Source organism: Bombina bombina, chromosome 6, assembly GCF_027579735.1.
Source record: "Bombina bombina isolate aBomBom1 chromosome 6, aBomBom1.pri, whole genome shotgun sequence".
In the NCBI taxonomy this organism is placed as follows: Eukaryota; Metazoa; Chordata; class Amphibia; order Anura; family Bombinatoridae; genus Bombina; species Bombina bombina.
In genome coordinates, this window is record NC_069504.1 from 482,619,497 (window position 1) to 482,646,035 (window position 26,539).

Below are 26,539 nucleotides of genomic sequence, written 5' to 3' on the forward strand. Positions count from 1 at the left end.
TAACAGGATTTAATTTATGTATATCATATGTTTCTTTTCACTTCCCTCTCAGTTCCTGATGTTCCAAAGAGAAACAGTGGACTAAATGAGAAAAATTTGCGTAACCATAAACTAAGCAATGCAACTGACTATATCTGAGCGTCTGCTTCGTCTGTCTTATGCTGCTTCTTTAACTTTTGTTACTATAAAAGTATTAATAAACCATTCAATGTTGAAGGAGGGTCAATAAGATAGGTAAGAAAATAGAGGAAAAGGCCCAGCAAAGAAAGAGAGGGTATGAGTTTAAAGGTCCAGGAATGAGTATGGAAGGGAGGATCCTATCTTGGAAGTTTAAGACTTTTAGTGTGATTTCTTACATTTGTAGTAATGCTTCTCAGTAAAATTTGATATATTGAAAATTATCCAATTGGTTGTGCCGGAGAAAACCGTTTCCTCCAGTGTCAGTAGTTCATTAGTTCTATCTATCCCCATCTTTTTATTTGTAGATACTGGGGTGTTCCAATGTCTCGCTATAAGGGATTTAGGGCTGTTAATTCCTATCTGAAGAGTTTTGATCATATATTACAATTGGAGATTGTCAGGTCATTAAGTAGTGTCATTTTGGGTGTTAACTTAAGTGTATTAGAGACCAAAGAGAGCGGACCACTGGGCATTTCCACCACATGTGTAGGATTGTGCCTAAGGAATTTAAACCTCTCCAACATCTACCTGAGGCTTTTTTTTATTGCTTTTAGTGAGTCTGTTTGGTGTCTTAGGAGAACTTTGCAGTACAATTAAATAATTTGAGGGGAGATTGATGCTTTTTTAGTGAATTTTTATTATCTATATTTATCTTTTTCCATTCTACTTCAGAAATATTAAGTTTAAGTTGTATTTGCCATTTTTTATTAAAGTGAGGGGCTGTAGGGTAAATGTAACTTTCTTTCATGTAATTGGCAAGAGTCCATGAGCTAGTGACATATGGGATATACAATCCTACCAGGAGGGGCAAAGTTTCCCAAACCTCAAAATGCCTATAAATACACCCCTCACCACACCCACAATTCAGTTTTACAAACTTTGCCTCCTATGGAGGTGGAGAAGTAAGTTTGTGCTAAGATTTCTACGTTGATATGTGCTTCTCAGCATTGTTAAAGCCCGATTCCTCTCAGAGTACAGCGAATGTCAGAGGGACGTGAAGGGAGTATCACTTATTGAATACAATGATTTCCCTAACGGGGGTCTATTTCATGGGTTCTCTGTTATCGGTCGTAGAGATTCATCTCCTACCTCCCTTTTCAGATCAACGATATACTCTCAATTTACCATTACCTCTACTAATAACTGTTTTAGTACTGGTTTGGCTATCTGCTATATGTGGATGGGTGTCTTTTGGTAAGTATGTTTTTTATTACTTAAGACACCTCAGCTATGGTTTGGCACTTTATGCATTTATATAAAGTTCTAAATATATGTATTGTACTTATATTTGCCATGAGTCAGGTTCCTGTATTTCCTTCTGCAGACTGTCAGTTTCATATTTGGGGAATATAAACATCTTTTAAATGAAATTTATTTCTTACCTGGGGTTTAGTCTTTTTTTCAATTTACTACTTCTTACAAATTGCGGGCGGTATTAGGCCCGCGGGTGCGACAAATGCTAAACTTTATTGCGTCATTTTTGGCGCAAAGATTTTTTTGGCGTGAAAAAGTACGTCTATGACGCAAGTTCGTCATTTCCGACGTCATACTTGACGCCGAGACCTTTCACACGGTTGCGTCATTAGTAACGCGAGTGTGTCATTTCCGGTTATTTTTTGGCGCCAGAAAAGTTTAGTTACGTTGTGCGTCATACTTGGCGCCAAACTTTTCATTATTTCAATACCCCATTGATGTTTGCCTCTTGATTTTTTCAATATCAGAGGGCTATGCTATTTGCATTTTTTCCCATTCCTGAAACTGTCATATAAGGAAATAGATAATTTTGCTTTATATGTTGTTTTTTCTCTTACATTTTGCAAGATGTCTTACTTTGATCCTGCCTCAGAAGCTTCTGCTGGAACATTACTGCCTGACATCGGTTCTACCAAAGCTAAGTCATTAGTTAAAAAATTGTAGAAATTATATCGCTGAATGTCATTTGTAATAGTTGTTTTGATAAACTTTTACATGCAGATAATGTGTCCATCAGTAATAGTACATTGCCAGTTGCAGTTCCTTCAACTTCTAATGTGCATAATATACCTGTAAATTTTAAAGAATTTATTTCTGATTCTATTCTGAAGGCTTTGTCTGCATTTTCACCTTCAAATAAATGTAATAGGTCTTTTTAAAACTTCTCATTTAGTTGATGAAATTTCAAATGACCAACAATATGATAATTTATCCTCTTCTGATAAGGATCTATCTTATTCAGTAGATCCTCCTCAGACATTGACACTGACGAATCTACTTATTTATTTAAAGTTGAGTACATGCGTTCTTTATTAAATGAAGTGTTAATTTCTTTGGATATTGAGGTAACCAGTCCTCTTGACGTTCAGTCTAATAAACGTTTTAATGCTGTTTTTAAACCTCCTGTGGTTTCTCCAGGGTTTTTTCCTATTCCTGAGGCTATTTCTGATATGATTTCTATGGAATGGAATAAGACAGGAAATTCTTTTTATTCCTTCTTCAAGGTTTAAAAATTGTATCCTTTGCCAGCAAAATCTATAGAGTTTTGGGAAAAGATCCCCAAAGTTGATGGGGCTATTTCTACTCTTGCTAAACGTACCACTATTCCTATGGAAGATAGTACTTCCTTTAAGGATCCTTTAGATAAGAAGCTTGAATCTTATCTAAGGAAGGCCTATTTATATTCAGGTCATCTTCTCAGACCTGCAATTTCTTTGGCTGATGTTGCGGTGGCATCAACTTTCTGGTTGGAGAATTTAGCGCAACATGAATTGGATTCTGACATATCTAGCATTATTCACTTACTGCAACATGCTTATCATTTTATTTGTGATGTTAGATCCATGTATTTAGCTATATTAGCTAGAAGAGCTTTGTGGCTTAAATCTTGGAATGCTGATATGACATCTAAATCTAGATTACTATCTCTTTCTTTCCAAGGTAATAATTTATTTGGTTCTCAGTTGGATTCTATTATTTCAACTGTTACTGGAGGAAAGGGAGTTTTTTCTGCCTCAGGATAAAAACTTAAGTGGAAATCTAAGGCTTCTAACCGTTTTCGTTCCTTTCGTCAGAATAAGGAACAAAAACTCAATCCTCCCCCCAAGGAATCTGCCTCCAATTGGAAGCCTTCCTCAAATTGGAATAAATCCAAGCCTTTTAGGAAACCAAAGTCAGCCCCTAAGTCCGCATGAAGTTGCGGCCCTCATTCCAGCTCAGCTGGTAGGGGGCAGATTAAGGTTTTTCAAGGATATTTGGATAAATTCTGTTCAAAATCAATGGATTCAGAGCATTGTCTCTCTAGGCTATCGAATAGGATTCAGAGTAAGACCTCCTGTGAGAAGATTTTTTCTCACGTATCCCAGTAGATCCAGTAAAAGCTCAGGCTTTCCTGAAGTATGTTTCAGACCTGGAGTCTTCAGGGGTAATCATGCCAGTTCCTCTTCTGGAACAAGGTTTGGGGTTTTATTCAAATCTATTTCATTGTCCCAAAGAAGGAAAATTTATTCAGACCAGTTTTTGGATCTGAAAATTTTGAATCATTATGTAACAGTACCAACTTTCAAGTTGGTGACTATAAGGACTATTCTGCCTTTTGTTCAGCGAGGACATTATATGTCCACAATAGACTTGCAGGATGCATACCTTCATATTCCGATTCATCCAGAACATTATCAGTTTCTGAGATTCTCTTTTCTAGACAAGCATTACCAATTTGTTGCTCTTCCATTTGGCCTAACAATCGCTTCAAGAATCTTTTCAAGGGTTCTGGGTGTCCTACTCTCTGTAATCAGAGAACAGGGTATTGCAGTGTTTCCTTATTTGGACGTTATCTTGGTACTAGTTCAGTCTTTACGTACTGCAGAATCTCACACTATTCAACTAGTGTTGTTTCTTCGGAAACATGGTTGGAGGATCAATTTACCAAAAAGTTTCTTGATTCCTCAGACAAGGGTCACCTTTTTAGGCTTCCAGATAGATTCAGTGTCCATGACTCTGTCTCTAACAGACAAGAGACGTTTTAAATTGGTTGCAGCCTGCCGGCACCTTCTGTCTCAGTCATTCCCTTCAGTGGCTATGTGCATGGAAGTTTTTAGGTCTCATGACTGCAGCATCGGACGCGATCCCCTTTGCTCTTTTTCACATGAGACCTCTTCAGCTTTGTATGCTGAATCAATGGTGCAGGGATTATACAAAGATATCACAATTAATATCCTTAAATCCCAATATACAACACTCTCTGACATGGTGGATAGATCACCATCGTTTAGTTCAAGGGGCTTCTTTTGTTCGTCCAACCTGGACTGTGATCACAACAGATGTTTTTTCTCAGATTGTTCAGATATGGGGTCTTCCAGAGATAGATCTCATGCCCTCTCATCTAAACAAGAAACTTCCCACATACCTATCCAGGTCCAGGGATGTTCAGGCGGAAGCAGTGGATGCGCTGATAATTTCTTGGTGTTTTCATCCTGCTTATATTTTCCCGCCTCTAGTTCTCCTTCCAAGAGTGATTTCCAAAAATCATCATGGAACAATCATTTGTGTTGCTAGTAGCGCCAGCATGAGCCCACAGGTTTTGGTATGTGGAACTGGTTCGGATGTCCAGTTGCCCGCCTTGGCCACTTCCGTTACGGCCAGACCTACTATCTCAAGGTCCTTTTTTCCATCAGGTTCTCAAATCATTAAATTTGAAGGTATGGAAATTGAACGCTTAGTGCTAAGTCATAGAGGTTTCTCTGACTCCGTGATTGATGCTATGTTTCAAGCTCGTAAATCAGTCTCTAGGAAGATTTATTATAGAGTTTGGAAGACTTACATTTCATGGTGTTCTTCTCATAAATTCTCCTGGCATTCTTTTAAAATTCCTAGAATTTTTCGATTTCTTCAGGATGGTTTGGATAAGGTTTTGTCTGCAAGTTCCTTGAAAGGACAAATCTTCGCTCTTTCTGTTTTATTTCACAGAAAGATTGCTATACTTCCTGATATACACTGTTTTGTACAGGCTTTAGTTCGTATTAAGCCTGTCATTAAATCAATTTCTCCTCCTTGGAGTCTTAATTTGATTCTGAAGGCTTTACAGGCTTCTTCAGTTGAGCCTATGCATTCTTTGGACATTTAACTACTTTCTTGGAAAGTGTTGTTCTTTTTGGCTATCTCTTCTGCTAGAAGAGTTTCTGAGCTATCTGCTCTTTCTTGTGAATCTTTCTGATTTTTCATCAGGATAAGGCGGTTTTGCAGACTTCATTTGAATTTTTACCTCAGGTTGTGAATTCTAACAACATTAGTAGAGAAATTGTTGTCCCTTCCTTGTGTCCTAATCCTAGGAATCCTTTGGAAAGATCCTTACATTCTTTGGATGTGGTGAGAGCTTTGAAATATTATGTTAAAGCTTTTTGTTTCATTAAGCTTATTTGAAGTCGGGTCAAGCCCCGCCTCAGAGAATTATAACTCATTCTACTAGATCAGTCTCCACTTCGTGGGCTTTTAAGAATGAAGCTTCAGTTGATCAGATTTGCAAAGCAGCGACTTGGTCCTCTTTGCATACATTTACTAAATTCTACCGTTTTTTTGTATTTGCTTCTTCGGAAGCAGTTTTTGGTAGAAAAGTTCTTCAGGCAGCTGTTTCAGTTTGATTCTTCTGCTTCTGATTTAAGTTTTTTCTTTCAAAAATGAAAATAAACTATTTTTTTGGGTTGTGGATTAATTTTTTCAGCGGTATATGGCTGTTTTTATTTTATTCCCTCCCTCTCTAGTGACTCTTGAGTGGAAGACTCCACATCTTGGGTATTGATATCCCATATGTCACTAGCTCATGGACTCTTGCCAATTACATGAAAGAAAACATAATTTATGTAAGAACTTACCTGATAAATTCATTTCTTTCATATTGGCAAGAGTCCATGAGGCCCACCCTTTTTATGGTGGTTATGATTTTTTGTATAAAGCACAATTATTTCCAAATATCCTTTGTTGATGCTTTCTACTCCTTTCTTTATCACCCCACTGCTTGGCTATTCGTTAAACTGAATTGTGGGTGTGGTGAGGGGTGTATTTATAGGCATTTTGAGGTTTGGGAAACTTTGCCCCTCCTGGTAGGATTGTATATCCCATATGTCACTAGCTCATGGACTCTTGCCAATATGAAAGAAATGAATTTATCAGGTAAGTTCTTACATAAATTATGTTTTTTATGATTTTGTTAGTGAAAGATATCTGGAGACTGGTCTATCTCCTAAGCATAACGACTCAAAGGGTGTTGTGTTTGTGTGAGGAAGTATTTATAAGATGTTGTAACTGTGCATATTTTAACCATGAGTTATAATATTGTCCTATAGTGTATTTTAACTTAGATTATTCTATTAATTTCCCATTTTCTAATAGTTTGGCTAGAGGAATTGTGTACCCCCATTCTAAAGTGTTTTCTGTCCTAATTTCTAGTACTCCGGTAAGTTCTTCGTTGCGTAGTATGAGTAACAGGGGTATTGTTTGGTGGATATTCTGTGTATATTATGTAAAATTGTATCCCATTCTGAAAAGATATGTTTGTCTATTTTCAGTTGTTGACATGTTACAGGTCTGCTGTCTTTAGGAACCCAACATAACCCCCAGTAGAGGAGTTTTCAAAATTTGCAAATCTATTGCAACCCAGCCTTTAGTGTCTCGAGAATTATGCCAATCCAGGAACCTTTGCAGAATAGTTGCTTTGTAGTATGTTACTATGCACGCCTCTGGATAACTATATAACAAGTTGCTATTTATTCTTGTTTTTTTATTGCCTCATATATAAGTATTAATTGATTGCTGAAGGTGTTTCAAGTAAGCTCGCGGGACCTGAATAGGCAAGGCTTGAAATATATGAGTCTCTGGGTAAAATATTAATTTTTATAGCCTGCATTCTTCTCCACCAGAAGATATGTTTCTCTTTCCATTTATGTAAATCTGAAATAATTTTGTGGGCTATGTTTTTATAGCTGTATTTAAATAGGCTATTATAATCAGGGGATAGGTATATTCCCAAATATTTGAAGAGTGCCTGTTGGCGTTTTAAGGGACATATAGTTTTTAAGAGGTCGAGTTTGGCTTTGGAGAGATTGGTATTTAAAATTTCTGATGTAGAATGGTTAATTAAAAAAAAGTATAACCCCTCCGGGGTTGACTGTATTGAAGATGGTAGCGTTAATAGTACATTGTCAGTGTACATGGCAATCTTGTAATCATGTGGACCGAGGGGGACACCTTTAATGATTATATGTTTCTTAATAGTTGCTGCTAACACCACCATTTTTAACACAAAAAGTATAGGAGAAAGGGGGCAGCCATTGTGAGTCCCGTTTCTAATGTGAAATGAACGAGATAGTGTGCCGTTGGTCTTTGTTCTCGCTGATGGTGAACAATATAGATTCAATCTACTATTGATCATGTTGGGTCTGAAGCCAAATGCTTCTAGAGTGTGAGAAAGGAAGGACCATTTAGTGTGGTCAAATACTTTCTCAGCATCCGCCGATATAATTACTGACTCTATTTGGGTATGTTTAGCATAAGGCATTAAAGTGTGCTCTCTGATGGTATGATTGCACACTTTGTTCTATGTGTATTATATTATTAAGTACTGAATTAATACGGTTTGCTAAAATGTTTCCATAAATTTTAATATTGGAATTTAAGAGTAAGGTTGGTCTATAACTGCTAGGATCTTCAGGAGTTAGTCTGGTTTAGGAATTATTGATATGTGAGCCTTTAGGAGAGTAGAAGTGAATAATACATTTCTTTCATGTAATTGGCAAGAGTCCATGAGCTAGTGACGTTTGGGATATACAATACTACCAGGAGGGGCAAAGTTTCCCAAACCTCAAAATGCCTATAAATACACCCCTCACCACACCCACAATTCAGTTTTACAAACTTTGCCTCCTATGGAGGTGGTGAAGTAAGTTTGTGCTAAGATTTCTACGTTGACATGAGCTTCTTAGCATTTTGAAGTCCGATTCCTCTCAAAGTACAGCGAATGTCAGAGAGATGTGAAGGGAGTATCACCTATTGAATGCAATGGTTTTCCTCACGGGAGATCTATTTCATAGGTTCTCTGTTATCGGTCGTAGAGATTCATCTCCTACCTCCCTTTTCAGATCGACGATATACTCTCATGTACCATTACCTCTACTGATAACTGTTTCAGTACTGGTTTGGCTATCTGCTATATGTGGATGGGTGTCTTTTGGTAAGTATGTTTTTATTACTTAAGACACCTCAGCTTTGGTTTGGCACTTTATGCATTAATATAAAGTTCTAAATATATGTATTGTACTTATATTTGCCATGAGTCAGGTTCATGTATTTCCTTTTGCAGATTGTCAGTTTCATATTTGGGGAAAGTAAATATTAAGAAATATTTTTCTTACCTGGGGTTTAGTCTTTTTTTCAATTGACTACTTTTGTTTCAAATTGCGGGCTGGATAAGGCTTGCGGGAGCGCCAAATGCTACACTTTATTGCGTCATTCTTGGCACAAGAATTTTTTGGCGCAAAAGGCACGTCTGTTGACGCAAATTCGTCACTTCCGGCGTCGTAGTTGACGCCGAGTTCTTCACACAGGGTCGCGTCGTTAGTGATGCGAGTGTGTCATTTCTGGATATGGTTGGCCAAAAACATTTCCGTTACGTTGTGCATCATACTTGGCGCCAATTTTTTTTCATTATTTATTACCCCATTGCTATTTGCCTCTTGCCTTTTTCTATGTCAGAGAGCTATGCTATTTGCATTTTTTCCCATTCCTGAAACTGTCATATAAGGAAATTGATAATTTTGCTTTATATGTTGTTTTTTCTTTTACATTTTGCAAGATGCCTCAATCTGATCCTGTCTCAGAACTATCTGTTGGAACTTTACTGCCTGACATTGGTTTTACCAAAGCTAAGTGCATTTGTTGTAAAATTGTGGAGATTATATCTCCGAATGTCATTTGTATTGACATGATAAACGTTTACATGCAGATAATGTGTCCATCAGTAATAGTACATTGCCGGTTGCAGTTCCTTCAACTTCTAATGTACATGATATACGTATGAATTTTAAAGAATTTGTTACTGATTCTATTCAGAAGGTTTTGTCTGCATTTCTGCCTTCTAATAAACGTAAAAGGTCTTTTAAAACTTCTCATAAAGTTGATGAAATTTCAAATGACCGACAACATACTGAATTATCCTCCTCTGATGAGGATCTATCTGATTCAGAAGATCCTTCCTCAGATATTGACACTGACAAATCTACTTATTTATTTAAAATGGAGTATATTCGTTCTTTGTTAAAAGAGGTGTTAATTACTTTGGATATTGAGGAAGCTAGTCCTCTTGATATTAAAACTATTAAACGTTTAAATTCTGTTTTTAAACCTCCTGTGGTTACTCCAGAGGTTTTTCCTATTCCTGTTGCTATTTCTGATATGATTTCTAAGGAATGGAATAAGCCGGGTACTCCTTTTAATCCTTCTTCAAGGTTTAAAACATTGTATCCTTTACCAGCAATTTCAATAGAGTTTTGGGAAAAGATCCCCAAAGTTGATGGGGCTATTTCTACTCTTGCTAAACGTAGCACTATTCCTATGGAAGATAGTACTTCCTTTAAAGATCCTTTAGATAGGAAACTTGAATCTTATCTAAGGAAAGCCTATTTATATTCAGGTCATCTTCTTAGGCCTGCAATTTCTTTGACTGATGTTGCAGTTGCCTCAACTTTTTGGTTGGAGAATTTAGCATTGCTCGCTTACTTCAACATGCTAATCATTTTAATTGTGATGCTATTTTTGATATTATCAAAATTGATGTTAGATCCATGTCTTTAGCTATTTTAGCTAGAAGAGCTTTGTGGCTTAAATCTTGGAATGCTGATATGACATATAAGTCTAGATTACTATCTCTTTCTTTCCAAGGTAATAATTTATTTGGTTCTCAGTTGGATTCTGTTATTTCAACTGTTACTGGGGGGTAGGGAGTTTTTTTGCCTTAGGATAAAAAACCTAAAGGTAAATCTAAGGCATCTAATAATTTTCGTTCCTTCCGTCAAAATAAGGAACAAAAACCTAATCCTTCCCCCAAGAAATCTGTTTCCAATTGGAAGCCTTCCTCAAATTGGAATAAATCCAAGCCTTTTAAGAAATCAAAGTCAGCCCCTAAGTCTGCATGAAGGTGTGGTCCTCATTCCAGCTCAGCTGGTAGGGGGCAGATTAAGGTTTTTCAAGGATGTTTGGGTAAATTCTGTCAAAAATCAATGGATTCAGAGCATTGTCTCTCAGGGGTACCGAAAAGGATTTAGAGTAAGACCTCCTGTGAGAAGATTTTTTCTCTCACGCATCCCAGTAAATCCAGTAAAAGCTCAGGCTTTCCTGAAGTGTGTTTCAGACCTGGAGGTTTCAGGGGTAATCATGCCAGTTCCTTTTCAGGAACAAGGTCTGGGGTTTTATTCAAATCTATTCATTGTCCCAAAGAAGGGAAATTCATTCAGACCAGTTCTGGATCTGAAAATCTTGAATCGTTATGTAAGAGTACCAACTTTCAAGATGGTGACTATAAGGACTATTCTGCTTTTTGTTCAGCTAGGACATTATATGTCCACAATAGACTTGCAGGATGCATGCCTTCATATTCCGATTCATCCAGAACATTATCAGTTCCTGAGATTCTCTTTTCTAGACAAGCATTACCAATTTGTTCCAAAACACACCCAAATTACTCAACAGAGTAATGAAGCAGCGCAAAAACACCCTGTATATCCGTAAATATCAAGATAAAAATATATGAAATTGATCAGATTACACAATAATCTAAAATTTGATAGATATATAAATATAAGAGGTAAAAGTAGGTTAAAAATTCAGAACGTTAAACCTATCAAAAAATGTGCTAAACAAATATAATAATTAAACAAACATATTCATCACATATAAACTCTATATTCACCAGTACTTGTAAAGTTCATGTATGAAAGTCCTCCACAGCAAAGTAAAAACAAATCTGAGTTCTTGAAAGTTCTGCAGCTCCTCTTGATAGGGTATTTCCACAAACCCAAAAGAATATCTTTTTATTACCAATTTGTTGCTCTTCCATTTGGCCTAGCAACAGCTCCAAGAATCTTTTCAAAGGTTCTCGGTGCCCTACTCTCTGTAATCAGAGAGCAGGGTATTGCAGTGTTTCCTTATTTGGACGATATCTTGGTACTAGCTCAGTCTTTACGTTCTGCAGAATCTCACACAAATCAACTAGTGTTGTTTCTTCGAAAACATGGTTGGAGGATCAATTTACCAAAAAGTTTCTTGATTCCTCAGACAAGGGTTACCTTTTTAGGCTTCCAGATAGATTCAGTGTCCATGACTCTGTCTCTAACAGACAAGTTGGTTGCAGCCTGTCGGCACCTTCAGTCTTAGTCATTCCCTTCAGTGGCTATGTGCATGAAAGTTTTAGGTCTCATGACTGCAGCATCGGACGCGATTCCCTTTGCTCGTTTTCACATGAGACCTCTCCAGCTTTGTATGCTGAATCAATGGTGCCGGGATTATACAAAGATATCACAATTAATATCCTTAAATCCCAATATTCGACACTCTCTGACGTGGTGGTTAAATCACCAGTGTTTAGTTCAAGGGGCCTCTTTTGTTCGGCCAACCTGGACTGTGATCTCTTCAGATGCAAGTCTTTCAGGTTGGGGAGCTGTCTGGGGATCTCTGACAGCACAAGGGGTTTGGAAATCTCAAGAGGTGAGATTACCAATCAATATTTTAGAACTCTGTGCAATTCTCAGAGCTCTTCAGTTATGGCCTCTGTTGAAGAGAGAACCATTAATTTGTTTTCAGACAGACAATATCACAACAGTGGCATATGTCAATCATCAGGGTGGGACTCACAGTCCCCAAGCTATCAAAAAAGTATCTCAGATACTTCCTTGGGCGGAATCCAGCTCCTGTCTAATTTCTGTGATTCATATCCCAGGTATAGACTATTGGGAGGTGGATTATCTCAGCCATCAGACTTTACATCCGGGGGAGTGGTCCCTCCATCCAGATGTGTTTTCTCAGATTGTTCAGATGTGGGGTCTTCCAGAGATAGTTCTGATGGCCTCTCATCTAAACAAGAAACTTCCCAGATACCTGTCCAGGTCCAGGGATATTCAGGCGGAAGCAGTGGATGCGCTGACACTTCCTTGGTGTTATCAGCCTGCTTATATTTTCCCGCCTCTAGTTCTTCTTCCAAGAGTGATCTCCAAAATCATCATGGAACAATCGTTTGTGTTGCTGGTGGCTCCAGCATGGCCCCACAGGTTTTGGTATGCGGATCTTGTTTGGATGTCCAGTTGCCAACCTTGGCCACTTCCGTTAAGGCCGGACCTACTGTCTCAAGGTCCGTTTTTCCCTTAGGATCTCAAATCATTAAATTTGAAGGTATGGAAATTGAACGCTTAGTGCTAAGTCATAGAGGTTTCTCTGACTCAGTAATTAATACTATGTTACAAGCTTGTAAATCTGTCTCTAGGATGATTTATTATTGAGTTTGGAAGACTTACATTTCATGGTGTTCTTCTCATAAATTCTCTTGGCATTCTTTTAGAATTCCTAGAATTTTACAGTTTCTTCAGGATGGTTTGGATAGGGGTTTGTCTGCAAGTTCTGTTTTATTTCACAGAAAGATTGCTAAACTGATATTCACTGTTTTGTACAGGCTTTAGTTCGTATTAAGCCTGTAATTAAATCAATTTCTCCTCCTTGGAGTCTTAATTTGGTTTTGAAGGCGTTACAGGCTCCTCCATTTGAGCCTATGCACTCTTTAGACATTAAACTGCTTTTTTGGAAAGTGTTGTTCCTTTTGGCCATCTCTTCTGCTAGAAGAGTTTCTGAGCTATTTGCTCTTTCTTGTGAATCTCCTTTTCTGATTTTTCATCAGGATAAGGCAGTTTTGCAGACTTCATTTAAATTTTTACCTAAAGTTGTGAATTCTAACAACATTGGTAGAGAAATTGTTGTCCCTTCCTTGTGTCCTAATCCTAAAAATTCTTTGGAAAGATCCTTAAATTCTTTGGGTGTGGTGAGAGCTTTGAAATATTATGTTGAAGCTACTAAATATTTCAGGAAGACTTCTAGTCTATTTGTAATATTTTCTGGTCCTAGGAAAGGTCAGAAGGCCTCTGCTATTTCCTTGGCTTCTTGGTTAAAGCTTTTGATTCAAGCTTATTTGGAGTCGGGTCAGGCCCCGCCTCAGAGAATTACAGCTCATTCTACTAGATCAGTTTCCACTTTGTGGGCTTTTAAAAATGAAGCTTCAGTTGATCAGATTTGCAGCAACTTGGTCCTCTTTGCATACTTTTACTAAATTCTTCCGTTTTGATGTATTTACTTCTTCAGAAGCAGTTTTTGGTAGAAAAGTTCTTCAGGCAGCTGATTCAGTTTGATTCTTCTGCTGATGTTTTAAGTTTTTCTTTTCATTATGAGAATAACTTATATTTTGGGTTGTGGATTATTTTTTCAGCGGAAAATGGCTGTTGTTTATTTTTATCCCTCCCTCTCTAGTGGCTCTTGAGTGGAGTTCCACAACTTGGGTTTTGATATCCCATACGTCACTAGCTCATGGACTCTTGCCAATTACATGAAAGAAAACATAATTTATGTAAGAATTTACCTGATAAATTTGTTTCTTTCATATTGCCAAGAGTCCATGAGGCCCACCCTTTTTTTTTTTTCTTTTTTTTTTTTTTAAATATTTTTATTGAGGATTAAATAAAAAGAACAGACATAAATGCAATTATACAATAACAGAGCAAGATACATGTGATATATGTCATATCAATAAAGGGACGAAAGATCATATTGACACAGATATATAAAAATAATGAAATATGATAAGACTTCCATAAATCCCAATTGTATCTGCACAGTAATATAATAAAAAAGGAGAGTATATTATGTGTCCTCCATTTTTAACCTCCATAACACAGGTGAGGCCACTTTCGGGCCTCCAACACGTCAATTATAAAAGATAAAAAAAAATAGCAGGAGGGTTTTATATTATAGGGTCCCATTTTGGATCCTCGAAATATAATCAAAACCTATTGCTCTTCTTCATAGCCTATACAGCTACTATAAAGAGCTCATAGTACATATCAACATAAGGGAAGGGGTAATATAAAGTAAAAGAAGCTTGTTAAAGCATTAATACTTTCAATACTCCAGCGGCATGAGAGCATATGGAAAAAAAAAAAACAACTATCTCTGAGAAATAACTTGAATGAAATAAAACTAATTATCCAGTCTTATAAAGGCAAGATATGAACTATAAAGAGATGGTAGACTGAATAGGCAACAGCAATATGGACACACATTTCACATATGTTGGCAATATCTAGCAAGCCATATCACCATTGGTCATTGTATTATTTATATATCGCAAGCTCTCAGCTCATCCAGATTACATTATACGAACAATCGCTTCTTAAGATTGGGAGACTAGTTTTTGAAGTTGAATAGGGAGGTTCTATGGAATCTGCGTTCCTATGTTTATTAAATAAACAAGAAGTTTAGGGGGGGGCGGGATGGTGTTACTGAGGGTCGTGGTTACTAAAGTATCCAGACATAAAAAGATAAATAATATACCTAACCCTACTAAGAAAGTACACTCCTATATTGCTACAGGGATGGACATAATTATCAGCTTGCAACTATTTTTTACCTTAACATAGAGTCTTGATATAAAACTAATAGAGGCTAGGATATTGCCCGGTATATCATCTCAGATAGTATGCATGCCTAATGCCAGGCAAGACTAGAGTGAAATTACCAAAATCATATGTACAATCTAGTGCAGGGCCAACACGTCACATAATAAACTCTATCTATATAAATTATCCTTTCTAGGGAGTGTTCAAGTATATAAAAGTGCCTGTCTACAATGGTCTGCCATGCCCTGTCTAACGCATATTACTAAGATAAGGTGGTGGGTTACCCCACAAAACTATGATAAACTATGCCTGCAACTTGGTAATGTTCGATACAACCATAACATTGAATCTAAACTAAACAGGGTAGCTTAGCAAGGGGCTCTTATGCATGTTCAGCGCAGATTATGCTCAAACTTTACTTAACTATGAAAAAGATACGAATTTAGCACAAAGGTTATTGCCAGCCTTTTTCATTGATCGAGTTCCCTGAATCCTAAAAGCAATCTAGTAAACCCCCTTCCTCCTGAGCTATATGTTATGTTGCCCCGGCCGCAGACAACATCCACCTTAAGCTCTTATATAGTATGAGGGGTAGCTACGTCTGTAAGTATAGGTTTTTAGAGATATGAGCATCAATCTTAGAGTATGTCTGATAAATAGCATATCAAATATCTCAGCTAAGCAACTCCAGCTCCACAATCATATCCATAAGCAGCACTGAGCCTCTTAATTTGTTCCAGGGTGAATCAGCAAATGATATACAGCAGATATATAGAACTAGCATAAGTGTGTGCTGCTAAGTAAAAAAACTAAACTGTAGATGAACAGCACTCTAGCAGTTCTTACTTAAACAAACAAAAAACATGTGAGACAGCATACAAATTCTAATATGTGAGACTGAGCACAATGATATATATGTGTTCTAAGGGGATATTAATAGCTTACATTCATAGGGAGAACATATTTTAAAACTATAGGAGACAAAGCAATATATCTGGGCACTAATACAATGTTCAAATATATATAGGGAGTGTCTAATAATAGGCTTCCCCAGTCGCTGATTCTAGATAATAGTAAACTAAAATGCACAGGTATGTTTAAGGCAGCAAACTATTAAACACATTATATCCTGGTCTCACATAATACAAACTGTTATATTACTGAAACCCCAACAGTCTAAGACAGGGAGTACCGAAGAGAAAATGAACAGCTGAAAAGCATAATATATAAACATTGTCAACAAGTCAACAATAGTTAGTGAGGTATCAGGATACCAGGTAGAGATAGATAGACAAATAGCGTGAAAATTGTTGTACAGCAGTCTTTATGAACTTCTCAGCATGGCTCAGCATACAACTAGAGACTGCCTTCAGCACAATGTTTATCCTTTAGAATGTCACATGAGGGAGAGAAACTATGGTAACACGCTATCTTATAATAAACTGAGTGTAATGGTGGATATACCGTTTTGAACATGAAGTAAAAGAACTACTTTTTGCAAGTAAACAATTTTTGTATATACACAAGTTGTCTGGAATAACCTGCAGCTAAATAGCAGGTAGTTTACAGATAGTCCCAGGGAAAAAGAATCTTTTCAGTTAGACTTTAGGTAACTAAGTGATTGAACATTTCCAACTTAAAATTTCTGTAGTGTACTTAGAACTGAACACAAAAAGGCCCCTTAACACAATGTTCACAGATTTCGGGGGAATATCTGGCAGTAAAGTTTCCTTATTCTCATATATTGTGAAATAATAAGCTTGAGTTCGGGGACTTCCTGTTGGAGGCGGGGCATGCAGGTAGCTGCAGGTGCTGAGGACGCTCCGTGCCTAATTCAAACACCAACGCATGCTTTGGTTTCCCTTGGCCACATCCAGGCTTGGGAATACGGATCACGATCCTAGCATGGGAAGTCTAAGTGGCAGCCTAAAAGTGCACGGTGGCTGGTGCACACCATTTCTATAAAAGCTCCTAAGCATTTAACCACTATTACTCCAAGATAAGCCCTCTGTTTCACTTAAGGCTTTGCATTACTAAGGACTGGTAGCGTCTCTATCCATTACTCTTGGCAGTTGATGTGCGTCTATAGGGAGGTACTAGGCTCACCTGTACAAGAGTCGCTCCCTGAACAAATACATCTACATGCTGGTACACAGGATACAGAAGGTGGACCCTGACACTCACCTGGTTGAGTGTTTGATGTGCTTGGTGGCAGTGTTTCTCCCCCCTGGCGGGGCTGATTGGGGTGCCTGGAGTTCCCGGTGCGGGTGAAGGAGTCCCTCTCCCGGGTTGAGAGTGGAGCGGTGGCGACGCGGAGCTTGCTGCAAGGAATCCGGGGCTCCTTCGTTGGGCAGGCAGCGGAGGTGGTAACGCCCCTTCCAGCGTGAGCCATCGGGAGCGACGCGGCTCTCCAGTCCTGGTTGTTGTGTGCCTAGGCCCCCCCTCGCTGACGACCGGCATCCCAGCTGTGAAGGAGGAGTGCCGGAAGTGTTGGTTTGATTGGCCGGCAGCTCCCTCTGGCGCGGACGCGCTGTCCCCCTCTCACAGAGAGGATCTTCTGTTTTGGCTACAGTTGGGGCGTTTTCGATCCCAGTACATCACAACGGTCGAAGAGCGTGCAGACAAGCAAGGCATGCCGAGAGTTTGGGTAACGGCTGTAAGGTACTGTACTCTGAATCATGCATACATGCCTGCCGGGGATAATTCCTTGTGGGAGTCATTGATGGTAACTATGCAGCTGGCTTAAGCGCTATAAAAAAAAATCTTTTTGCCCTCAGTACATTGGCCCTTTCGGTGGGAGTCTCAGAACGATCTGGCTATCCAAGACTGACTGTATAAACTGGCTGAGAAGGCAGTAAAGGCTATGTTGTAAAATATCATTAACATCACGAGAAAAGCTATTACTTTCTTTTGTGCGGACTGGCTATGTTTGTAAATTTTGCTTTAGCACAAAGTTTTCTTTATCTATATGCTTTGACATTATTATTTATGTATTTAGCACAAAGTTTCTTCTATCTACAAGTTCTGATATTATCTATGCATACTCTACATTGTTGGATAACTCCCCCTTGCTCCAAGATACTGTCTTTATGAATGTAAATTGTGGGGAGTAAATATAGGCTTGGAAAAGTGGCCATAGTTGATTACTAGACATTAGAATATAACGAATATACGGAATTCTCTCTTTTCTGTTTAAAACCTGAATGAGCTTGTTTAGGCTGAGAGATATATATCTGAGGCTCACAATATAGCTTAAGTTTCTGGTTGTACTCACTGCGGTAAGCACATAGTACTAAGTCCTTTATAGGTGTGCCCCTGTTAAATCAATTGTGCTAAATATTAAGGCACTGGTCTATAGCATATGAATTTAAGTCTAGAATTACACACTAGGGCAGATGTACATACACAAGCTGCATTAGGTACTGTTTATTGTGTTGCTCCACATTTTGAAACTGTTTATCTATGCTGCCATCTATTTTTTTTTTCCACATTAATTTGGGTAAAAATATTATGTCTCTATTTTGTTCTCCTGTTTAGCTGCTTTCCTAAATTAAGAGGACTTAGAAGTCAGGAATAATCCCCCCACACTTTAGTGTAAAGTATAATGTAGAGATTTGAGGATCAGAAGGGACATTTGAACAAAAATGTTGTAACACATTTTGGAGAATAAATTTCTTAACTCATAAAGAAATGCTAGCACTCAAGGAAGGGCTTCACAATGAGTTTTACTTAGAGTCAATCTGTTAAAGTATTAGGTGTTTTGGTTTTATACACTTCCGCGCTAAATTTCCCAGACAATATATAGCACTTTGCAGACAATTACTAGCTGAGCTTTGTTCATGGATAAATATATGCAGCAAAGGAGCTCTCCCTCCAATATGCCCCCCAAATCCCGAGAGAAGAAGGGGAGCAGCAGGAACTTGGATTCGAGCGCTGTATCCCCTCTGGAAAAAAGCGTCTCCATCCCCTCCCCTAATAATTTGACTGAATTTGCAGCTGAAGTAGCTAAAATTTTGACACCTCAATTCGATATGATCAAACAGGAGATCAGAAATGAGATATCAAACCTCACTTTGGAGGTTAGGCAGTTTTCATCCAGACTAGATGAAATTGAGAATCCGATCTCAGACTTGGAAGACAGATTTAATATTGCTGATCCAATAATGGACTCTCATAGCAAATCTATTATTGCGCTGCAAGCCAAAGTTGAAGATCTTGAGGATCGTTCGAGGCGCAATAACCTCAAAGTGATTGGTTTGCCTGAGTCTCCTGAGTTCCAAGATCTAATGAATTTTGTCACTATTACATTACCACAGGCTTTGCAGATCCCGGCTCCTGCTGCTCCCTTTCTGATCGAAAGGGTTCATAGGATAGGCCAAAGACGTGAACAGAGTGAGGCCTCGAGGCCCAGGCCTGTAATCTTTAAATTTGTCAACTTTCAGGACAAATTAATATATCTTAAACACTACAGGAAATGTGGTTCTCTCTCTCTGGGCTCGCACAAATTACTATTGTTTCAGGATTTCTCTACAGAAACATTAACTAAGAGAAGAGACATGTCCTTCTTTTATGGGAGGTTACAGAAAGAGAACTACAATATTAGATTAATTTACCCAGCAAAGTTAATAGTGCAGAAAGATGGTAGTACACATACACTCAATACTGTTATGGAGGCTGAGACCTTTTGTAGGGAGGCAGGGGTCCCATGACCAGGTCTCTATCACAATGGGAAGAGGTTTTTTTTTCCTTTTTCTTCTTGATCTTAGAATCTGAATATTTTATCACTTAGAGTTACCGAAATGAGTAATAGGGTTTTTGAATTTAAGAATACGTCAGTTTTAGAAATGATGTCGTTATGTTTGTTTCAGGGTCTGTGTGGAGTAGGGTTGTGTTTTTCTTGGTGGTTCCTTTATATTTTTTTTTATTTTTTTTTTTTATTTTTTTTTCCTCCTCTCTCGCTCTCTCTCCTCGCTCCTTCTTTCGCCCTTTTACACCTTCCCACTCCCTCTCGATTCCCTATTATGGTGCATAGTGGAGACGGGTCTCTGTTGCACCCCTAGGGTAAAACACAGTGAGATCTTTGACTTTTTGCCATATACTGGATCAGCACGATGATTAGCTCCGGTGATGTATAATCTTAATCTTTTATCCTGGAATATAGGGGGCATTAATTCACCCATTAAAAGAAAAACTGTAATAAAATACTTGGGCAAATTCAATCCTGACATAGTTCTTTTACAAGAATTATATCTTAACGCTAGTGAAATACCTAAACTTAAATCTAAGTGGGTGGGGGAAGTTGTGGCGGCTCCATTTACCTCTAGGAAGAGGGGGGTGGCAATATTGTTGAACCGTAAGCTAGAATATAGGATAAGTAAGGCTGAGCCCGATGCTGAAGGGAGATTTTTAATATTGGAGTTGGAAATTAAAGGCATTAGATATACAATCTGTAACATATATGGTCCTAATCAAGTTGACCATAATTTTTGGTCTGCCCTACTCATAAAATTACATAGTTACATAGGATCAAACTTAATTATTGCAGGCGATCTTAACCTATTAGCAGACCCCGTCTTGGATAACTCCAACAATAGGATGCGAAACAGTAGAGGTAGAAAATTGAGGATTTTTCAGAGAGTATGTTCCCACCTGGGGGTGGTTGACTTATGGCGAGTTCAGAACCCTGATGTTCGCTCTTACACGTGTATTTCGCATGCTCAACGATCTTTCTCTCGTCTCGACTATTTTCTGGTTTCAGAAACCATGCTAGCTCAGAACTGGACCACCAGAATTGAAGACATAACTATTTCTGACCACGCTGTGATTGTATTGGGACTTAGTGCCGCAAGTAGGCAGCCTGGTAAGAATTATATCTCCTTCCCTAGATATCTGAGCAATAATATTAAATTTCAGAACCATCTTCGATTGAAGTGGGTTGAATATCTCAATAATAATCATAATTATATAAACAAAATCGAGACGTTTTGGGAGGCTTCTAAAGCCGTTCTACGCGGAGAGATCAAGTCTTATACATGTCACCTGTCAAAAAGCAGTAGTTCAGGGGCCAGACAATTAGCTAACCGTGTTAAGAATACATATAGAACGTATCTCATTAGACGAACGAGAGACTGTTGGGATGCCTATGTCACAGCGAAGACGCTCCGGGACTCATTCTTGAAACAGATCAGTGCCCAGGAAGAACTTAAAATGAAAGCAAGGTATGGAGGGTTTACGGGTAGATCAGCGAAGTTTCTAGCAAGGCTAGTTAAATCTTCACCTAGATACACAATTACCGCTATTAAACAAGGAACCTCTAGACATACAAACCATTCTGACATAGAAAAAGTTTTTTTTTACTTCTTCCAGGAGTTATACACCCAAGAGCCTATCGAACTACATAAAAAGGAGTCATTCTGGGGAAAGATTAAAGTCCCTCGCATATCTACAGAAGCCAGAGAGGCTATCAATGCCCCTATTACGGAAGAGGAAATAATTTGGGCAATTAAAAACGCGAAGCCCAATAAAGCAGCTGGTCCAGATGCTCTCCCTATAGAGTATTACAAGATCCTCCAACCCCAGGTGTTACCTATCCTAGTCAAGCTGTTTAATTTTTATTTTTCCGAGAATACGAGCTGTTCTGCATCCTTTACGTCTGCAAATATCTCGCTGATCCTAAAAAAGGGGAAAGATCCTGAACTACCAAGTTCTTTCAGGCCTATCTCGGTTTTAAACACCGACTATAAGCTGCTCGCGTCTATCATAGCCCTTCGATTAAAACCGTACATGGGCGACCTAATTCACGAGAACCAATCCGGTTTCATGCATGGACGTAAGCCGACAAAGAATATAAGGAAATTGCTAATTCTGATTGAATCTTTTTGGAACATATATATAACTAAGGAATCTCATGGTAACATAAATAAGGCTATTTTGACAGTTGATGCGGAAAAGGCCTTCGATAGGGTCAGTTGGGATCATTTGTTTTTCACGCTAGACGAATTCGGGTTCTCGGGTCCCTTCAACAATTATATTCGTTTAATTTATAGTAACCCCTCCTCTGCTGTAATTATCAATAACACCTCTACTCAGCGTTTTAATCTGTTCAGAGGGACTAGACAGGGCTGCCCACTATCTCCCTTCTTGTTTAATCTTAGTATAGAACCCCTGGCCATTCAATTACGGCATGAACTTGAGGGGATCTCACTAGCGAGTGAGAAGCTGATTCTTCTTCTCTATGCGGATGATCTTCTTCTATTTTTATCTAATCTTGAAGTGTCATTACCTATCCTACAGAGTATTACTCAAGAGTTCGGAGAGATCTCAGGGTTTAAGATTAATACATCTAAATCTGAACTCATGTGGATAGATAAAAATCCGGCACTGCAGGTGAACCACCCTTATAGGGAGGTCCTTCAGATTACATACCTGGGCTTACAATTATCTAGAAACCCGGAGGATTGGTATGGTTTAAACTACAGGACAGTAATGGACTCTTGCAAGAGTAAGCTGGATGAATGGACCAGGCTACCTATTTCATTATCGGCTCGGGTGACTTTGATTAAAGCAGTCATCTTCCCAAAGCTCCTCTATATTATGCAAAATATCCCATGGTTTCTACATAAGAAAGATATTACTATCTACAATAAGGCCTGTTCCAAATTCCTATGGAATGGCAAAAGGCCGCGGATTGCCTCATATAGGCTTATGAATTCTAAGACATCAGCAGGTTTGGCACTCCCCGATATTCAGACATATAATCAGGTTATAATAGCTAGATTTGCACTTGATTGGCTAACTGGGAAGGAGCAAATTACGTCTCTCACCTGGGAATCACAGCTTGTGGCACCATTCAATTTGAAAGCTCTCTTGCACTGTCCACTTACCTCCATTCCATCTAATGTATTCTATTTGAATACTCTGAAGAATGTCATTATCGCATGGCAAAGTTTATGTATAGAAACGGGGAATTCGCCGTATGTTTCACAATATCTACCTATAGTGGGTAACCCAGAATTTAGTCCTGGCCTCTCGAACCGGTTATTCTCAGTTTGGGAATCTAAAGGTCTCCAAACTCTATGTCAGTTGCGAGACGCGGGAGGACATACAGTATTATTCCAAGAAATTGTATCTCGGTTTGATATAGGGACACGTGATTTCTATGCCTACCTGCAAGTTAGACACTTTCTCCAAGAGATGCTCACGAAATATGGGAACGACTGGTCTTTGGGTGAGCTGCAGACTAGGATTGCAATGTACGCAGCAGGAATTTACGCAATCTCCCCTTTATATTTACTAGTAAATCAGAAAACATCCAAAGCACAAGTAGACAAGATGGTTGTTAAATGGGCAAATTTATTTCCGGATATAGATGAGCAGACTATTATAGAGAGTTTTAAAGTAACGCAACAGTCCTGGGTTCCGACATCTTGGAGAGAGTCACAGATAAAAGTCGGGCTACAGAGATATCTTACGCCTGCTGTTTTAGCCAAATGGTATAAAACAAAGGCTTTATGCCCTAGATGCTCAACTACAGGCGCTGATCTATTCCACTGTTTATGGAGCTGCCCAAAGGCACGTCAATACTGGGGGAAAATCATATATTGGATGACGGCTGTTCTTAAGATGGACTATAAAATATCTCCGATTGAGATCTTTTTCTTGGTGAAATATCAGCACACAATTAAGAATTATAACTTGATAAATACCATTATATTGACTGCACGGAACCTTATTTTTAAGGCATGGAAAGCATCTGCTCTACCTACGATGGTACAAGTTAAAAGGGCTTTGACTGATCAGTTCATAATAGAACAGACTAACATACCCTACCCACAAGATAAACACCTAGCAGTGTTTCTTAAGAAATGGGAGATATTTGTAAGATCTTTGCCCCTAATACATCAAAAAAAATTAATTAAACCAATCATTAACTCAGAATATTTACAGTTGAACATTTTGGCAGGTCATTTCCCGGGTGAATGGGCAACAGACAGGGAGTGAGTGTTTGGGGGAGAGGTGGGGGTGGGGGGACGAGAGGAGAGGAGGGTTTTTTTTTTTTTTTTTTTTTTTTTTTTGTTGTTTGGGTGTTTTTTGTTTTTGTTATTTTATGGTTTGGGTGGTTAGGTCACATTGTTTACCTGGTTCCGTATACAAAATGAGGGAGGCTGGTCTTATTGTACATTGGGTTGTGCACACATAATGTGGGGAATGAAGGCGAGAAAAGAATTGAGTCGAAGTGCCATTTGATTACACTTTATGATTTTAGTTAAATTTGAATGTTTTCATTAATAGATAGCTGTAAGAGATTTTTTCTTCTTTTTTGTTCTTTTAATTAAGTCACAGATAGTATTGACTCATTGGTTTGGTTCATCCTGATCGTATCTTACAGTCCACGGATTTGTGTATATTCACTGTTTTGCACTACCCTTAGTTTAAGAAAGAAGGTAATCTTTTTAATTATAAATGTTTATTCATATTTTAATATACAGTCATATGTGTTCCAGGATAAAGGGTTTTTTCTTGTTTTTAGTTTTTATAAGCACGTCATTCACCGTTTCTCACATAGGATTCAAGATGATTATATTTTTTTTTTCTCTTTTGGTTTTTAAACGGTAATGTTTTTGATGCACTATATTAACCTGAATATTATATATATGTTTTTTGCTCTTCTGTTTTCCTTTCCCTCTTTTCTTCAGCTACTGTATGTGGTCAAAGTGTCTGTTTGTAATTATTTGTAAATCTCAATAAAAAAAGTTTGAAAAAAAAAAAATAAGCTTGAGTTCAGGGTCAGTTAAATTAACAATCCCATTAACCTAATGCTGGTCACATACAGTCCAGTTAATAATATTAGCCAAATCTCCGCTCACCCGGCGGAGAGGCAATCCCGGGAGCACGAACAGCCCGAAAGCATGGAACATAAAACAAACAGTAAGTCAATTGTATTTGGTGCAGTATCTGGCTGCCAAGTAAAAGTCAACAACTCTGTAGCGTTAAAATATAAAGAAGGTAGTCATTACTGGCTTTCCGGTATTGCTATGTGTGTGACCGGGACAGATATGCTCCACATTGTTCATCCGATACCCGAGGGTTGAGGGAAGTCGAGTCCTCTTGCAGGGTCACAAAGGGCCAGCAAACATTGGCTCCGGTAGGATGTCGCTAACCCCATCTCGGGGTACATATTAACTGCCAGATTCATCGCCACCCTGATAACTGTTCCCCAGGCAGACCGTCTCTCCATAACCGCTCGGCAAATGATCAAGTAGGCGGGAATACGCTTATACTGTGCACCCCTACCGGCCTTCTTACAGATCTGGGTAGTTGACTCTACAGGGTCTATTGTCTGAATCCCCACTTCAACAGGTAATCTGGGTAAAGGATATTGGGGCTTTTGGAGCTCAACCTCAGTATTCGCTGTAGTGGAAGAGTCAGGGTCTGTAGAATCTGTTCCGTGAGGCTGAAGCGCCATTTTCAGCTCATATGTAAGCGCAGCCTGACACCTATCTATGCGGTCGCCAAGCTCCCTGAGAATGTAAGTTGTGGGTAGCATTATCCATGCATATACCGTTGCTCGTTAGTGGAGTTGGGGTGTAGCCAGTAGTCAATCACAATTTTCTTTCTGGTCTCCACGTGGCTAAGAAGAAATGGCCCCACCAGGGTCTCCGGGTAGAAAAGTGTCTGAAGATCACTGATCAGACCATACAACGTAGCCTCCTTGTAATCCTGGGCTCTGAGATCTCCCGAGCCCCTAATAAAGCAACATTGGTCAAGAATTAGAGTCTGGATGGTCACCAAGCTTGACTTTTATAAGTATTATAGCCGGAGCTGCTGAGATTTGCGACCATCCATCTTGCAAGTTGGCTCCGCCCCCCGAGGCCCACCCTTTTAATAATTTTTTTGTATAAAGCACAATTATTTCCAAATTCCTTTGTTGATGCTTTTTACTCCTTTCTTTATCACCCCACTTCTTGGCTATTCGTTAAACTGAATTGTGGGTGTGGTGAGGGGTGTATTTATAGTCATTTTGAGGTTTGGGAAACTTTGCCCCTCCTGGTAGGATTGTATATCCCATACGTCACTAGCTCATGGACTCTTGCCAATATGAAAGAAATGAATTTATCAGGTAAATTCTTACATAAATTATGTTTTTTTGTCTATGCGTTGGAATATTGCCAATGGGTGAGGGGCAAGGATGGTTTAAAAGGTTGTATAATAGTTGTTGGTGAAACCATCTGGGCCAGGGCTTTTACCTGAAGGTAAATGTTCTATGACTTTAATAATTTCTTGTATAGTTAGGAGTTCTTCTAGTTTATCTTTTAGATCATTGGATATAGTTGGAAGATCAGACTTTAATGTAAACTTTGGTTAATCCTTCCCTATCTTGAATGGTGGGGATTTGTAAATTATATAATTGTTTAAATTTTTTTTAAATGTCTCTGCTATTTCTGAGTCGTCTTGGGTGTAATTATTATCAGATTTTTTTCATTTTGAAAATGTATGAGGAAAGTGTGTATTAGGAAAGTGACTTCTTCTTAAGTGCTCTAGCTAGAAAGGATACTGCTTTATTGCCCTTTTAAAAATAAACGGCTAGATTACGAGTTTTGTGTTAAGCTGAAAAAGCTGCGTTTTCACTACCGCTGCTATTACAAATCTTGCAGGTTTAGGGGCACCACACACTTCTTTGGCCTTACCGC

The 26,539-nt window shown here is 38.5% G+C and overlaps 1 protein-coding gene across 1 annotated transcript in view; it reads left to right on the forward strand.

Moving 5' to 3' along the window:
- VPS13C (vacuolar protein sorting 13 homolog C) overlaps window positions 1–26,539 on the forward strand; it is a 1,402,311-nt gene that overhangs the window by 1,171,107 nt on the left and 204,665 nt on the right.